The sequence below is a fragment of the Leuciscus leuciscus genome (genome assembly GCF_965113295.1).
Source record: "Leuciscus leuciscus genome assembly, chromosome: 11".
NCBI classification, from domain to species: Eukaryota; Metazoa; Chordata; class Actinopteri; order Cypriniformes; family Leuciscidae; genus Leuciscus; species Leuciscus leuciscus.
Window position 1 is genome coordinate 26,851,422 of NC_138735.1, and position 12,085 is coordinate 26,863,506.

The following is a 12,085-nucleotide window of genomic DNA, read 5'->3' on the forward strand; positions in this document are numbered from 1 at the left end:
CAAGAGCATGCTACTGTTTAAATCAAACATAATATCCATCAAACCACAAGGTAAAGAAAGGAATATTGACGTCTAGATGCATTGGCATCACGGGCAGGCTACGCGGATATCGTGAAACAAGCATGCATAAACATGACCTCTTTAATAGTGGCTTGTTTACCTTCCATCTGACAGGCGTCGAGAACACAAGACACATCCTTTCAGCCAGCTGTCAAACTATTTCTCTGCTGTCAAAATCATATTATAATCTCACCATGCGACGCCAGGAAACAATGCCGCCTTTTGAAAGGATGAGGACGCATCCAGAAGCTCTAAATATAACTCTGAAGCAGATACATCTAATAACCTCCACGGGTTGTAAGAGCACTTGAAACAAATTGGTTCCTTCCCTTCCTGCACACATCCAATCTTCTGCTCATGAATAAAGAAGTTCTTGATTTCCAGACTTGATGTTTTTTAAGGAGAAGACAAGTCAAATGTTGAAAGCCAATCCGATCTCAAAGTTTCGATGGGTGAAAATCAAATCATTCCGTGGATCAAACTCCAGCTGTGTCATAGATTTTCAACTAGCAACACAAAGTTACAGCAAATTGAAAAGGATCTCTGCTCAACTATTTCAGTTATTTTCGCTACTTTCTTACGGTCGGCTGAGACTCCAGCTCTCAGAACTGACGGCATCAAAGCGACTCTCCGCTGAAGTCTCTGAAGATCCTTAGCTTTACTTTTCTTCATTTGGACCAGGTTCAGATGGCATACAATCTCTGTAATTTCAGTTTCTCCTCTGATTTTAATGCAGAAAGCAGAATATTTCACACAGTTAAATGTTCTGTGGTGTTTGCTAAGGCAGTCATCACTATTGCCCATGCTTACAGATTGAACAAAACCTTTAGTTTATTAAACTTTGGCATTTACGTCTTTCTGCATCATTTGTGATACGGACATGAATGATACATCAAATTGTGCAGCTTTTGAGGAGACTGGTGATTTTGTTATGAAGACTTATTTTCTTGTTACGAAGACTAAAAAGAAAGCAAAAAAATTAAAATTCAATGCATTTTAGCAGCATTTTGCACCCAAAAAATTATGCATTTTTTCAAGATTTACGTAATCCTTACATATTATTCATATTATGAATTAAGAATTTTAAATGAGTAAAAAAACTAGAGCTTAATAAAATATTTTGTATATAAATCTTAAACTTAAATTTTTTCTTCTTTTTTTATGAATACGAAATCACAAACTAAATGGTCCATTCCCTTGTTCCAATGTTTTATTAAGCTTTATTTAATTTTTTTTTATTATGTAAGGATTATTCAATTCAATTTGATGGAATTTTACTATTAATTGAAATGTGTAAATATTGAAAAAAGGCTTAAACATTTTTTTGAGTGTAGCAGCAACTTGCATTAATATTTCCCACACTTCTTATGAATGTAATGGAAATAAACAGACTGGCTCTTAAAGATTTCTATGTAAATGATCATTATAGTACTTATTGGCAACATTTTCTTTTGCATTCTGAACATACATTTTTGCATCACTCTTCTAATCACTTCTTCATGACTCAAAAGTAGGAAGTTGCGATCTTCTTTTCTTCCCTGTTGTGACGTAAATCTGAGTGAAACGGCTTCTCGAACAAGAAAAAAAAAAATGGGACTTGATTTTGTCCATGGGGAATTGATTGGAAGGTTGTGGTTTGCTATTGGTGGATCTCATGTGAGTGACAGGTTGCCCCGCCCTCACGCCAGTAAACACATCATCAGAGAACAGACGTCGCAGCAAGAGGGAAGGGAAGTTATTTTGTACTAAAGATTACGAGGACACATGCATTTTATCCATTTTGATTTCATGGTGACTTTAAGCAAAGATCAAAGGTCATTTAAATTCTAGTCTAAACAGTTATAATTTGCTATTAGCTGCATGAGTGCACCGCATATCTCGCATGCTCCGTGTTAGAAATTGCCTGTTAATCCTGATCTCCATGTCACAGTTTAGCCGAGCCGGGACACGGAGACATCTTCTTCACAGTGAATGAACGTAGACGTTAAAGCCAGATTGAGCTGAGATTTGAGAGTTGATGGCTTTATAGAGCGTGTGAAGGCTGCAAGCTTTGCAGTTGATAAAGATTTCAAATGAATCAGGACTAAAGAAGAAAGGAGCAATGGATGATGGGTAGCTGAAGGTCATGACAAAGTTGTGTTTTTTATCCTGCTAAGTCTATATATATATATATAAACAAACGAGCATTATATTACATGTATCAGCTACCCATATACAGACATTAGGTTGAAGTAAACATGAATGATATTGAACGACTGTTAATGTCTTGTCTTCATGCACGAGTCAATGGCTTTTGTATGAAAGGAAATATGGCACGTCCTTCCACAGTCGGTGCGCTTCCTTTCCCTGCTGAGAATCAGATGACTTCAGGAAAAACAACTCAACCCAACTCGTGTTATTCTGAAGATACTGAAGAGCCGCGGGTTTTAAAGTAGTTGTAAATGAATTCAGCATGCTGGTGGTCCGGCGTGTTTTCAAAAAGCTATCGGACTGACGTCACATTCAGTGTCCCTGCGGAGGATGCAATGGAGCGAATGTGGTTAAACTGGAGATTTGAATGAGAGCGCAGAACTCAGACTCCCTACAGTGCTTTTATTTTACTTTGAAAATAGTTTGATTTACTTTTACTTCATATTTTCATACACTGATAGTGGAATACAAATATTTCCCTATGGGCAGGTTAGAAGGCCATTATTGTATGCAGAAGCCATGCTGAGAGGAGTACAAACAGTACATAATAAACGCCCCGAGCGTTCAGTCCGAATGAGCCACATTATCCCACTTTCATTTTTCCTTCTAATGAATATGGATCTTACTTTCCATAATTTAGCTAAATGTGAATCAGAAGCAGCACATGAAAAAGCCTGGTTAGTCATATGTAGTTCTGCCAGTGTTTTAACACTGAGCTCAAAGTAAAAAAAAAAAAGGTTGAGGATTTAAATGCAACTCCAATATGAATTTGCATACTTCCCTGCTACACAGTAAGCAAAAAGCAGCCTTTCATATGAGTAGAATGAACAAATACTAGGTGAACAATACCTTGATGACCATCTGCATCCGCTGATACTTTAAAGCGTCGACACTTTGCTATCCCATAATGCCACAGCTGAGGATTCAAAAAGTTTCAGAAGTCAGATTCAAACTTTACATTAAATTTCTCTCATTATTTACTCACCCTCACATTGTTCCAAACCTTTATGACTGTCTGGTAACACTTTACTTAAAGCCTTTATGGATAATGCATTATAAACGTATTTTTAATGCATTAATTATGCCCTGTAATGCACCTAATAATGCATTGTATGGTCTCATTAATAATTGTAACCACAGTTATAATACACTTCTAGAAAGTATAATGCATTAAACCACAACAAACAACCAATTTCAGATTTAACAAGGGATCTGTGAATATTATAATGCATTTTAACTTTGGTTGTAATTACTTATGAAAAGATATAATGCATTATACCATACATTATGAACACCTTTATAATGCATTATACATACAGGTTTTAGGTAAAGTGTTACTGACTTTCTTTTTTTCTGTGAAACACGAAAGGAGACGTTCTGAAGAATGTCCACGCTGCTCTGTCATTCATTTATGAAGCATAAAGTCAACCAAAAAAATGCTTTATAAAAACATCATAAAAGTTTTCCATATGATTGTGCACCATAAGTGCATTCAGTGAAAAACTGTGCATAATTTCTCACACCAAGTTGTGCATATTTAGCTAATTTGATCATGCATCCAATTTCAGCAGGTTTCCCCAATAGACAGTATAAAAAAGTGCACAATTTCTACACAAGCCTAAGAATTGCACTTTCGTTGGGCATTGAGTGCGATTTGACTTCTGACTTTTGGAGAAAAAAAAACTTCTGTGTGGAATTACACACAAAACACTGAATTACTGTGAACTGACATCATTTTCCAGCTAATGTGCGGGATTCACTGAGAATTTAATTAATTGCAATTAAATCCAAATGCTTGGGAGAATTGGGCGCTTTTATTTAAAAGGAACAGAAAATTGCAGCATAATGAACGCTATTCGCTAACTGTCCTCCATCAGATTTGTTAATTACTGTACGCTCTATCCTGCTTCCATCTGCTTGAGGGTGTGTTAAGGAAGTTGCTTTGTTCTTGTCCAAATGCAATTAGACTGCGGCTCCACACACGAAAACCGTGTAGCGCAAGTCTCCCTGTAGTCCATCGCAGGGCACGAGAGCACCAATGACAATTAACTTGAATTGTGTAAAGCGACAAACATGGGAAAACTGCTTAAATCCTGGACGGCTGGAGGAATTTGGTTAGCAGTGATTAATGCATATTCTGAATTCTTGATTATCCAAGTTATTTTCCATATATTTTCCAAGTTTTGGACTGGTAGATGATCAAACTAGCAAAAAGATCTTGCATTGAAGGAAAAATCATGGAGACTTGTGGGTGAACTATTTGAATTTGCAACACATTTGACCACATAGCAACGCCTTAGCAACCACACAAAAACCCCTAGCATCGTGGTCATTGGCAAACACCTCTCACATTTTCTTCTGGAAAAAGAAATGGTACTGCTCTGAACACAATTAACTTTCACAAAAAGTTTTCTTTTTTTTTTTACCAAATATCCGAAAGTCTGACTGTGATAAATGGAGTAATTAGGGCACAAGGAATTTTTCTAATAGATTTTAAATAAATTTAAACGTGTTTCTAATGGCATAACTCTGCACAGAGTGGGCTGAAATAAATGAAAGTTTTGATCAGCCAGCAATGGGCTAAGGTTTCAGCAATCAGCGCCTCATTCAAGTTCCCTGGTTTGTTGAACTTTACTGTCAGGGTAATGAAAGTAAACGAAGCATGAAGACATTTAATCTGCCCTGATACCCATCATCTGATGTGCACTTGCGTGCACACACACACACACACACACAGTTGCATTATTGGCTCATTTGCGATGATGATTCTTTATGGTGTAATATAAAAACCCTCATCATGGTAAGTAATTAATTTCTGGAAAGTGTTCAAATGCATATTCCATTAGCAGTATGCATGTTCATTTACCCATATTCATTATTTAAATAACTTACAGTATGCTGTTCACAAAATAATGCACAGCTATATAGTTTTAATTCAATATAGTGGCATGAGCACTTAAATATGCAGATGGGTTTAAAGGGGTGGTTTACTGCTTTTTTTCTTTGCATGATTGTGTTTATGGGGTGCAATATAACATGTCTTCGGGTTTTTTTTTTTTTTTTAAGTCTTATTTTTCATAAATTTCACCTTTATTGTAAGCTGCTTTCTCCTCTGTCATTTGAACGACCGGTTGACTTCCTGATTCTATGAAACCACTCCCTCAGAAACAGGCAATGGGCTCAGATTGGTTAGTTGGGCCGGTGTGTTGTAATTGGCTAAACTGCGTAGTGCATGTTGTCCGGAAACTTCACGCCCATTACCTTTACGGGCGAAAGTTGCATGTGCTCCGGTCAAATGTAAATAATGGTGTCAATACTGCCGTATCAGTTTGAGCCAGAATCAGACCCAGAAAGCGGCAATGAAGAGAGTCAAGCAACCTCCCCAAACACGGCTCTAACAAAACGTTTCTGAATGGTAATTTTTTTATTATTATTATTCTATTCTAATCTACTATTATTATATAAGAATTTCGATATGCTGTAAATGCTACTGCTGCTTGTTAGCTTTTGAGATACGGTTTCTCCTGATTAAACATTTAATATAACTGAATAAATGACTGAGTAATACCGTTTTTTAAAGTTATTGTTTTAACTTCAGCAGCTGAAGTTGGCTGTTGCGATTACATATCATTTTTTGAACTTTATACACGTTTGTCTTATACACACAAAATAGCATCGAACTAACTGGCTATAAACAAACAGCGTTGGCATTGGTTTACGTTCTTGATCAAATCGAAAAATTACGTCATAAAATATACATGGAAAATACATTTACAAAATTAGTACATAATTACAAATTCAGGTCCAAAATGTTTGTACGCGTTTGTACGTGTAAGTGGCTACTAAAGCCAGCGCTGGCAAAACTAAAACATTACGTCTGAAATTATACATGCAAACATTATTAAGTCTTACTTAACAGTTACAGGTTGTGGCCCAACAACTGCTGCCTCTGGTTTTAAAGTTGGAACTGCTTCATGTTTTAGTAACAGTTTCTTGTTGAATCCGGCATTGAATTCGTGGAGATTCTGGAAGCTGTCTTCCGTAAAATGCGCAGCACAGAGAGCTATTAATTACGATTGAAAATTTCAGGAACATAATCAAACATAAATTTTAGCCATTGTTGACGAACTACAGCGTCCGTATGAAGCCCGAACACAGAAGACCTGGCAGCTGGGTGAAAATAACACACTTTCGACGGCATGGCTACAGCTCTCCACTATAACTCTTCCTCTTCGACAAAGCCGCAGAAATATGGCCATGCCCCCTTTTTTGCATGGGTTAGTTACGTATAAAACCCGGGAAGTATCTCGTTGTAGTCCCATTCGAGTCGTTTTTGTAGGCATTAAACTTCCTGATTTTTAAAAGACGATATCTCTGCTTACGTTGAACTTTCAGCGCAGCAACTTTGCAGATACTGTTCATGCACCAACAGCAACATTACACACCATTTAAAATGAAAAAAGTGAAATCACAATCAACCACCCCTTTAAGTTCATGTGCATCATTTTTCAATGTTAAAATACCTTGCATTTCCAACATGCACACATTCTGAGCAAAACTAAGGGGAAAAAATATAAATGCAGAGCTCAAAATGCAAACAATTTTTAAATAAATAAACACATTTTGAGTTGTGCAACCAATGGCACGAGTTTGGGGCAGGACTGTCTGTTTGGCTGACCAATGGGGAGCGTTCAGAAAACCTTTTGAAGTTGCCAACTTTTAAAGTGCATGTGTAGAAAACACAAAATCCTGCGTTTGAATCTGTCACAATTAAAAAAAATAATGTCTTCGATACAATACCTGACTGAACCCGAACCGATACCATGGCAAAAACCTAAAACAACAGGAAAAGTGATTGAATAATAGATGACAGAACATGGGAATTCTTTGTTTTATTTATTATTTAAACAAGAATAGATAGAGATGTTTGCAACATTGATAAAAGGATCAAGCCAAATTAAAGTTATTACTGCACTAAACCGTCTCAAACTTCAATGGTGAAAAGGGATGGCTTGACAAAATTAATCACACTCATTTGATGTCTATTTGAGGGCATGAGCATCATGTAGAATAATTAATTATGTTATCAATCACATTCAAAAACCTGTCATTTAGGGGTTATTTCACAGGTGTCCTTAACTACTATGTACTTACATAAAAAATAAGTACATTTATTGTGTTCATGTTGTATTACAAAACATTTTTGCTGCTATTGAGGTGGGATACGGGTAAGGTTAGCGACAGGTTTGGTGGTATGGGTATGTTTAAGTGTGGATTAAGGTGTAAGAGAAAGCTCAACAGTGTAATTATACAGTAGATGTAATTATCTGCAAGTAGAACATAAAAACATGTATGCACACAATAAGTGCATTGTATCAAATGATTAATTTAAAAGTAAGTACATAGTAGTTAAAGACACCTAAAATAAAGTGCGACCACTTTGAGTTATATTTTGCGGCTTATTGCGGTTAACTCTTTTTAACATCAAGCATTTCCCAATATCTCATTCATGCATGTTTCTTTCTTGCTCAAAAGTGTCAATAATATCTTAAAGTAGTGATGCGCTAGATACACACTAGCTCAAATGAGAGGACAAACGCAGGGGTAGTGGAACCAGAACAGTGCACACAACGCAACACAGGAAATACGGCTCTCATTAAAACGCTGTCATTCTTGAAGTATCGGTTCTACTAAAATTAGGAATCGTCCCGTTTTTTAACAGCAGGGTCTCACAATACATTTCTAGTGCTTGTTTATCACGCAACACTATCCCAGCGGTGTGTTTAGAGTACAATGCGCATCTGAAGTACATATTAAGAAATGTGTCTGTCAACTTCCCAAATGGGATTCGCATCTCTGTGCTCTCCAACTCTTCAACAAAACAAGGACCAATTTCACTTGAGGTAGAATATTCTCTGTGTGTCATATTTTTCCTCTTCTGAACTCGAAATGAGCTCTGTACGTACGGAGCGGTTGTGTGTCCAGCAGGCTACTTCTGAGCCTTTTTTCCTTCATTAGAGTTTTCCTTTAATCCTTAATTACAGAGAAAGGACGACCGAGGAGGAGGATTGCGGACACACTCGCTGCAGCAGCGAGGCCAGGTTAGATCCAGACGATCTGTTTTAATTGGATTATAACTGACAGTGAGACGATCAATGCGGGAATTATCATGGTTTCATCAAACCCTCCATTTCCCCACAAATCCAATTTGAGTCTGATGCCTCACATTTCGGCTACAATAACAAAGATTTATCGTGTGTAGCAAAGTCTAAAATTAACTTTTTTTTGCAAGCTGGGCACCAAACGGAGAAAGCATATGGAATGTTTCTCTCAGTGATACATAATGGCACATATTGTGATAAACGGGATCCTGACAAGCGCCGGGCACATATTTGTCTACATTAGCATAGCGTTCTCTTCATTGAGCCGCATGCATGCGACGTCTTTACATGGTAACTGCTGACCTCCTACACCAGCACTTATGCTAATACAATCATTAGTTTCACTGCTATCACGCAGGTATAAGCGTGACAGTTTGAAGGAGAGTCCACATTAGAGTCTGGCAGAGGCTCAACAGGGGAACGAAGGAGCACTCATTGGCCAATACATCTCTATAAGCTGGGGAAATTGAAAACTCTACTACCACTGGGAGCGACGTTGGGTTATTTCCCGATGGAGCAGTCGCCCTCAGCTTGGCCGATGAGCAGAAAATGCATATCTCCATTCGCACTGGTACTTATTATCATCTACAAGAGGTGAAATGGAAATTCACTTGAACAAAGACCTGGCGAGGCGTTATAGGTGACACTCATTTCACCAACTACATATTACCCATGAGCGCTGATGGATTCAGTCTGCCTGATAATGTCAGGATTTCCAAAATTAGACTCATGGGTCACTTCAGTCATTTGGAGAAGATCCAAAATTTGATTAGGACTGGGTCTTTGTCATGCAGTCTGAGGAAGACTGAATATCAAACAATAAAAGAGGAGATTTATCCACACACTAAATTTAACTATAAAATTCACTGAATAAACTGGACTATATCTAATTTAAAGGGACAGTTCTCCCCAAAAATTGATATCATCTCTCATCATTTACTCACCTTCTTGTCGTTTCAAACCGGTGTGACTTTCTTTCAAAACAGAGGAGACGTTTAGCAGAATGTCTGTCCTGCTCTCTTTCATACAAGTGAATGGGGACCAAGAGCCGTCAAGCTAAAAAAAAAGACCAAAAAAGCATGAAAATATACAAGTAGGTATAAACTTTGCCAATAAACTTGATTCATTTGTTTCCATTTGTTTTAATTTGTGGTAACACTTTAGTTTAGGGTCCAATTCTCACTATTAACTAGTTGTGTATTAGCATGCATATTACTATGATATGATTAGCCCACATTGATGCCTTATTCTACATACCCAATACCTAAACTTGTATTAGTTCATACAAATACAGCTGTTCATTGTTTGTTCATGTTAGTTCACAGTGTATTAACTAATGTTAACAAATACAACCTTTAATTTTATTAACATATTAGTAAATGTTGAAATGAATATTAAATAAGATTAATAGATTAATAAATGCTGAAGAAGTATTGTTCATTCTTAGTTCACGTTAACTAAGGTAGTTAACTAATGTTAACTTGTGAACCTTATTGTAAAGCGTTACCATAAATTGAATGATGGGTATGTCAAATAGTTTGGTCTTGGATGAGAATTTGATGAGTAATTTGATGAAAAAATGAGTTCACACACTGAAACCTGATTTTTAATTGAAAACTTTTAGTTTGAGACACTGTTAAGATCTCATCTGAAACATGAGATAACTGAAACTCTGATATTAATAATAAACACTTTTTGCTCTCGATTTAATCTCATTGCTGTCTAGGAACAAACAACCAGAGCAATTATAGAGATCTTATTCGATATATTACTTACTGGTGCTTTCACCAATGGTTTAAAACTGAATAAAACCTTCTTTGGGCGGACAACAAGCACATCTCCTTGTACAAAATGATCCTGGAAAGCATGTTTGTGATTGTAAACAAGAAGCAAATTTTTTTATTATTTTTTTGGTGTGGTTTTCTGAAGGAGGCAGACTTCCAAACCACAAGATCCATATTTTTAGCGGTCCTACAAGATGTAATTATGTATGATTCTATTTGTGTGAGATTTCAGGCATCATTTAGAGCTGGAACAGGCTGTAAGTGCAGTGTCAGGCACAGTTCCTCCAGAAATGCAGGATGTTAAAAAACCACCTGTTTGTGTCTTCAGCTGTTCAGGACTAAACTGATCACACCACCCACACATCCATCTATCTCCATGGTGATGATAAGACCCATTGGTCCCAGGTGGGGTTGATGATGAACATTGTTGTGACTGATCTGAAGATGACATTCAGACGTAGTCCCTCTGGTACACACAACCTGTATTTAGAGACTCATTTTCTCTCTAGCATACGATCAACATTAAACCAAAATTGAACCAGTTTACATTCTAAACACACATTCCAGGTCTTATTGTGAATGATTCATCAATGCATGTTGCAAGGGCATCGAATTTAGTAGGGACGCTAGATATATATGCATCTAAAATGGGTTATACCATTGACATTTCCCAAGAAGGCACAGTAAATACGTTAGAAAACTGAACGTGCTTTTTCAAGGACGTGCATTTAGTGCATGAATGGAGTAAGGTAAACATTTGAAACACAGCCTACACACACAGTTCAGTTGAATGATAAAGTGTGCCCTTTTTAACTAACTATGTTATGTTACGTTATGATATGTTATATTTAATGCTATATGTTATGCTATATGTTGTAACATTATGCTATATGTTACTGTATGTTATATGTTATGGTATATGCTATGTTATGCTTTGCTGTTATGTCATGTCTCCACCAATATCAAATTCAAACCTACACCCTCAAGAAAAAATATTAGTTTTACTGTATTTTAAATGCAGGTTTGAAGAGCATGAGACTTCTTTTAAAAAACAAACAAAAAATCTTACCGACCCCAAACTTTGAACGTAAGTGTGTATATACTATATATATGTACATACACCCACAAACACATCAGTTTTCACATAATAAAATTGTAATTTACAATTAAACTGATTAGCATTACCACTTGAACGCTTATATAATATATAATATAATATATATATATATATATATATATATTAGTGGTGGGCCGTTAACGGCGTTATCGTGCTGCGTTAACGCGAGACTCTTATCGGGCGATAAAAAAAATATCGCCGTTAATCTATTCTCCAAGTTGGGTTGGGAGATGGCTCTATACTACACAAGCTATGATGACGCAATCTACCCGCGGCCGCGAGGTAAACCCGGCTGCAACGCATCATATTCGTCGTCATCTTAAGTAAACACGGCTGAAAGTGAAAGCTGGTGAAAAAGATCGGTGCAACATCCATTATTTGGACTTGGTTCGGGTTTAAGCCGTCCGACGAGCAGCAGCAAACTATATACAGAGAGTGTGGGGTAACAGTTCGGTAGGTTAACACACGACTAATCCGTTCTACCATCTCAAATTCAAAACGAAACACAGGGCTTGAATTTTGGCGCGGGATTGCGGGTATTGCGCATAATTTTATTCATTCCCGCAGGTCTCCCACTTATAATGCGGGAAATTCCCACATTGATTCCCTTTAGCATGTAGGTTGTATTAGTAAATGAATCCACACAGATTATAAAATCAAATTTTAAAACTGTCTGCGAGACGCAATTTCTCAAACAGCTTGAGTGATTCTGCGGTGCCGCGTCTTCTATCTCTCGTCTCTCAAAATGGGTTGAACAGCACAAGGCAATCGTT

The 12,085-nt window shown here is 37.0% G+C and overlaps 1 long non-coding RNA gene across 2 annotated transcripts in view; it reads right to left on the bottom strand.

Annotated features, from left to right (window-relative positions):
• LOC309509153 overlaps positions 1-12,085 on the bottom strand; it is a 64,665-nt gene that overhangs the window by 11,880 nt on the left and 40,700 nt on the right. Inside the window, exons 2-4 of one of the 2 annotated variants that reach the window (XR_014209807.1) lie at positions 9,356-9,467; positions 7,061-7,084; positions 3,100-3,689 (exon numbers count right to left, since the gene is read on the bottom strand). This is a non-coding gene — a long non-coding RNA (uncharacterized lncRNA). Of the gene's footprint in view, positions 1-160; positions 752-3,099; positions 3,690-7,060; positions 7,085-9,355; positions 9,468-12,085 lie in introns of those variants that run through there. The other variant, XR_014209808.1, reaches the window with a different exon arrangement.